Below are 6,083 nucleotides of genomic sequence, written 5' to 3' on the forward strand. Positions count from 1 at the left end.
GTTGTGGAGAAGGAGAAAGAAAGAGAGAGAGTGAAAGAAAGAAAGTATTTCAACAAAGGGCAAGAGAGACATTTAGAGCATCTCATGGTTTCAATTCCTCCCCCCCTTCCTTCTCATTCGCTAGCTCTCCACCTGCCTTCATTAATCTAAAACCACACACACTCATGTTGAGCTGAATGTAGGTCATCTCTAGACGGGCATGTAAAATTTAATGGTAAATGAAAACAATCTATCAACGTGCAGATCCCTGTAACATTACAACACAGCCGACCAGGAGGGAAGCGTCAGATAACACACCCCTTAATGCATAAATACTCAAATCATATGTAGTTTTTTATATTTAACAAAAATGTGAGAAGCGCTTGACTGTGCAAAACTCGCTGAGGATTTGAGTAGTTGCCAGGCCATTGCTATATTGCTAAACACAGCTGGGAACATGGCCGTAGCCAGCTATAAGATCACTGGGGTCCGGACCTCTGTATTTTTCCAAGGTGTAGGCCTATATGATAAAGGTTGTGAAATAATTTCCTAATAGAGTTAACCAGGGCCGCGGGAAGAGGTTTTTGGTTGGGGGTGCTGATTTTTTTTTTGTGTGTGTGTGGGGGTGGGGGTGGGGTCGTCACCACTTTTGAATAAGAAACAATCAAGAATAATAAAACTCGTCAAAAAATGTGCACACACTCAAACCACCTGACTGCACATCACATTTTTGACTTTATTGATTCTGCTTTTATTCGTAATGCAATGGACCGGTCAACGGGACATAAATTAATCCTTAAAGGATGGGACTTTATGGGACATTTGCACAAAAAGAATAAATAACTTACCGTAGCCTATTTTATAAGTCGCTCCGGAGTCGCATATCAGTCAAAAAATGCGCCACGAGGAAGAAAAAAACATATAGGCCTATAGCCTAATTCGCACTGGACTAAGTCGCATTTTTTTTTAAAATTTATTTCACAAAAAATGTTACAGACAGTTCTCCGCTACGGATGTGAGCGCTCTAAAGCGGCACTAAAAGAATGTTTTAAAACTTTCACAGAGACCTCAAACTGAAAGCACAAAGCCTGTCTTTAAATTTAATTTCGTTTTGTATTAATTGTATCTTAATTTTAATCGATGTTTCATCAACCAATTGTCTGGATTTAATAAATAAGAAGTAAATATAGGCTATTAGAAAATAGATAATCAGGACACGGAGGCGCTGGCGAACCTGGAGCTCGTCTCATAAATGAACCGAAACTCAGCGTAGGCCTATAAGGTAGCCTATTACCTCACAGACCGAAGACATATAGATAGCTTGAAATGTCTACTTTTAAGCAAAACAATTCAAAACGAAAGAAAACAGACTGCGCTGCTTATGTAATTCGTATGAAATGTGCATTTCTCTCTGGCGCTGCGAAGATCGCGAGTCGTCAACTTCATCTGTCTAGCCGACACTGACATAAAAAATAACTGTTTTATTAGTAAACAATTAAAATGTCTCCTGCTATATTTTACATATTTGCCTGTTCCTTACAAAACACTGACAGTGGGGTTTTTGACTGGGTTTTTTTTTTTTTTTTTGAGCAGCTGCGGACAAATTCTTTCGACACACACACACACAATATTACATAACACTCTAAGCTTATGTTTTAAAAAGATAATTTAACATATAAATAACAATTTTTAAATAGCCCACTTAAAGTGTTTATTACAAATAAATGACTAAATGCTAAAAATTAATACATTTTAATGAACACACATATGCGTTGCATTTACAATTCTGTGAAAACAGGGGGTGCTGCACCACCCCCAGCACCCCCACTTCCCGCGGCCCTGGAGTTAACTCTACTTTAGCACTGCAAGGATATTTTACTGCACCAAGATCTTTTCGTCTGAGCTGCCTCTGTGGTCTATCACCGCTCGTCAATGTCAAAATATTTGAGATGACCAATGAAATCAAAGTAGGCGGGATTTGTTCACAGAAGCTGCTGAGTGCCGCGAATTCCAGCGCAACGCTTCAGTTAAAGGAGCTGTATGTAAGATTGTGGCCAAAACTGGTACTGCAATCACTTTCAAATTACTGTAGAGCGGTGTATCCCCTCCCCCTCCCCCTGACTCGAGGTTGCCAGATAGGCTGCAGGATCCAGCAGGAACGTAGGCTGCTATGTAGCTGTGGTAACTAGAGCAGAGCTGGCAACCCAAATGCTGAAACACTACTGACTTCATGATTGGTAGATAGGTGGAGGGTGGAGCATCAGGCCAAAACACAAGATAACAACATCAACATCAGTTGAGGGCTGCAACTTAACTTTTTAAATGACAATATCCTGGCCGGACTACTGTTGTCAGTGATATAAGTATTTGAAATGAACATGATTTCTTAATGTCTAGTGACATATCAGGGCCATTTTATGATTAATTGAAATACATTTCTTACATACAGCTCCTTTAAAGGTGAACTAAGTAACTTTTTTTACCTTAACTGAACAGCTTCGGAGTCATTGGAATGGTTATATTACTTATTTCGGGTTGAATGGTGGTCGTTTTGCACCCCCCTGGTGCCCGTTAGGGCTGAACGATATATCGTTATCGTATCTATATCTAGATATGAACTTTCAAGATATTACTATCGAAAAAAGCAACGATATAGACGATATAGATTTCCCCTCTCCGCGCTCGCCCTGCATACAACTCTGGCAGTCACAACAAACATCAGTTTTACGAGTGCCCTTGAATGCACCGCTAAAGCCAGCGCGCACACACTACCAGGGACGTGGGAACTATATTGTGAGAGGGGGGGCGGCGTTTCCATGGTGACGCGTCATTGCTTGTCACGTGACACACCGCAGCCGCAACAGCGCTGAATGAATGATGATCTGCTTTTATGTCATTTTTCCTTTTTTATTCAGAATATTCACAAATGTGTTAGCTATGGCATGAAATATCTGATATTCCGATTGTCAAATATATGCAAGTGGAAGTATATTGTTGTTTAAACACCTTTATAACGATCGCGTTAGTTGAGCTGTATGCGCGATGGGCGCCGCCGTGTTAGTTTGTGCCGCAGGCGCAGTTCAGAGAATCGGATCTGTTGGATTTACAACCTCTATGTTTACAACACGTGAATTCATCCACTTCTCCCGAAATACTTAAAAGTAAGTGGCTGGTGAACTGGGAATAGAATAGAGTAAACATTGAAGTTACTTACACAATGTGTATCTGATGAATAAAATGTGTCGAATTATAATGGAAAGGATTATTATTACCTCTTCCATAGACATCAGTGTGTATTTTACAAACTCTAAATGTATTGTTTTTTTAGTACTTACGTAGTCATATCGTATCATATCGTGAGCGGAAAATACGCACTTGCAACTTTGGGGCGGGGGGCCACCGGCCGCCGCGTCAGGAAGTCTCGCGTGATATCAGGTCTCGCGATGTAAACAATTGCTTTACGGCCAAAAGAAATCTGCTAAAATGCTGTCATTATTGCGCTCCCTCACACTGTTCGAACCCGAATGAAGAAGACGTTTTAAAGAATATCCCATCTGCTTTGATGTCGTTGATCTGCTAGCCTCTGGTGTCTGAGAATCACCAACGAGTTTTTACAGTGTTGTCAAATATCTATTCCGAAGCTGTGGGGGGAGCTCTAGAGAGAAACCTGCGAGCAAAAAGCGAGAATACAGCGAAGAAATCCCGAAGTTACTGAGCCCCGCTTTAACAGTTATAAAGTGCGAGATAAGATGTAAGTAGCTAGCTAAACTAAACATTTCATCTTTGACAGCTATTTTAGGATAGAAATGTTAAATGACCGACAAAATTAATCAGGGAAACTAATCAACTTTCGTCTAATTTTGCCATTTTTAATTGAAAATAGGCCTATAATTTATGTGATTCATGTAATGTAATAAACTGTAAATGTGAGGGGACTGGCAACATTAACAAAGCCGTGTTCATCATATTAGGCATAAGATTAATAATGAATGTGTAAATATTGTGAATGAATTTAATCAAATGCTTTCCTGGAAGCCTTCTGTAAATTAACTTGTCTAAGAAAATGATTCATAAAACATATAGCCTAAATATCAGTTGACCCCATGTTTACTTTCTTCACTGACACAGATGAAAATGAAGAGACTATCAGTCAAAGCTTAGCTTTAGGAGGGGAAGAGAGGGGAAGAAAAGGAGACTGAGAGAAAAAGAAAGAGTGATGGAGATGAGGAGAGAGCAGATATTGATAAATAATCTACTGCCCACTGACAAATTGTTATCCAAATGTGTTGGCCTTTTGGCCAAAAGTCTTGAAATGCACGTAGATCAGGGAAAATACTTTTTCTCGGAGGAACCCCCGAACACCCCTAAATAGATCAAATTTGGAACCTCTGTGATTACAAAACCCTGCCTACTGTACGTCCCTGGCTATGTCCGTGGCTGGGCATAATTCAGAACTGAGTGTGGCTTTCTTTCAGTTCAGTTCAGGTCAGTTCTTCTTTCAGAAAGGCTTTCTTTCAGTTCATGAGTGTGAATTTGAATTTTGGTCACACCTCACAGGAAGCTGAATAGGAATTTGAATTGCAATATAATGCAATTGAAAGAAATTTAACACAGGCAATGCATTGTGTTCTGTGTTCTTCCACCCTGGTCCAAAAAAAGTTAATCTATTAAATGATTAAGAAATATACTCTACTGTTCAAAAGTTTGAGGTCAGCAAGACTTATTTTTTCACGAAATTCATAATTTTATTTAGCAAGGATGCATTAAATTGAGACATTTAAAACATTATATTACAAAAGAGATAAATGCTTCTTTTTTTTTTTTTTTTTACTTTCTATTCACCAAAGAATTATGGGTGGGAGGGAAAAATGTTTTCATCATTGACAATAATAAGAAATGTTTCTTGAGCAGCAAATCAACAGAATGATTTCTGATGGGTCATGTGACACTGAGGACTGAAGTAATTATGCTGAAAATTCAGCTTAAAACAGAAAATATATATATATATTTTTTTTTTTTTATCAAACAAATGCACTTTTGTGAGCATAGGAGACTTTTCTTCAAAAACATTCAACATTAAAACATGCTCTGTCAAGTCGAAATTCTAAGTTCATCTTTTTTCTTGGCCATCTTTTTTTTTTTCTAGTTAAATATTACAGGCATATGAATTCATTTAAATTCTACATCCAATTACAATTTATGCTCATCAAAATACAATTCTGCATCCTGTCTGCTACCTCAAATTAAAATCCAGGAACTGCTATCCTGTTCCCAAGATATTCACAGAGTTTTTAGCACATTGCTAAGTAGTAAGGTACTGGCTAAAATCTAAAGTGCCCAACCAGGTCTTTAGATATTCTGGTCTCTAGATATGGCTCAAGTTCTCCTTCAATGTAAATCTAAGGAGTTTTTCACTTGCTTTATGGTGCACAAGCAAAAAGAAAAAAAGAAGTCTGAAGAATAAAAAAAAAGAAACAGCACACCTCCCAACAAGTCACACGGTATCATTCACGTATAGCAAAAACACCAAAGTTATTAGTTTTATACTAAGAATTGTTAACAACTAGACAACTAGGCTTAGATGCCAGTTGAGTTTCTCATGTACAATCAGTGAAAAGATCCTTCAGATGATATAATTTGATTCAGTTTTAATAATGAAGTGCTTCTCAACCTTTCTGACTCAAAGCCCTTAAAGTCCAACACAATATTCAAAGGCCCTCCCCACCAAAAAAACAAACAATATATGATATATTAAATGAATGAATCATGATTCATTTTGTGATTCTAGAAGTTCTTCAATAAAATCATGAGTTATTGAGGGTGGGGACATAATTTAGGGAGAGCGGAGACCATTATGTTAATTAATTTCACAAGTCCACGCATTTTGGGCATTTCCTAATTTAAGCGCATTGATTTTGTAATGTCTGTAATGTCTCCTGTTGAAGTCTGGCGCTCGAGGTAAAGGTGTCTAACACCCACCTCTCGCTTCTGTGTGTGTGTGAACTGTGAAAGCAGAGCAATTCAAATGCAGAGCGTGATAGATTTCCCTCTCTCCCTGAAAATCGTCACTGACTTTCACCTCCTCCAGCTAGTGGAGCAATCTA

The sequence above is a fragment of the Rutilus rutilus genome (genome assembly GCF_951802725.1).
Source record: "Rutilus rutilus genome assembly, chromosome: 5".
Classification (NCBI taxonomy): domain Eukaryota; kingdom Metazoa; phylum Chordata; class Actinopteri; order Cypriniformes; family Leuciscidae; genus Rutilus; species Rutilus rutilus.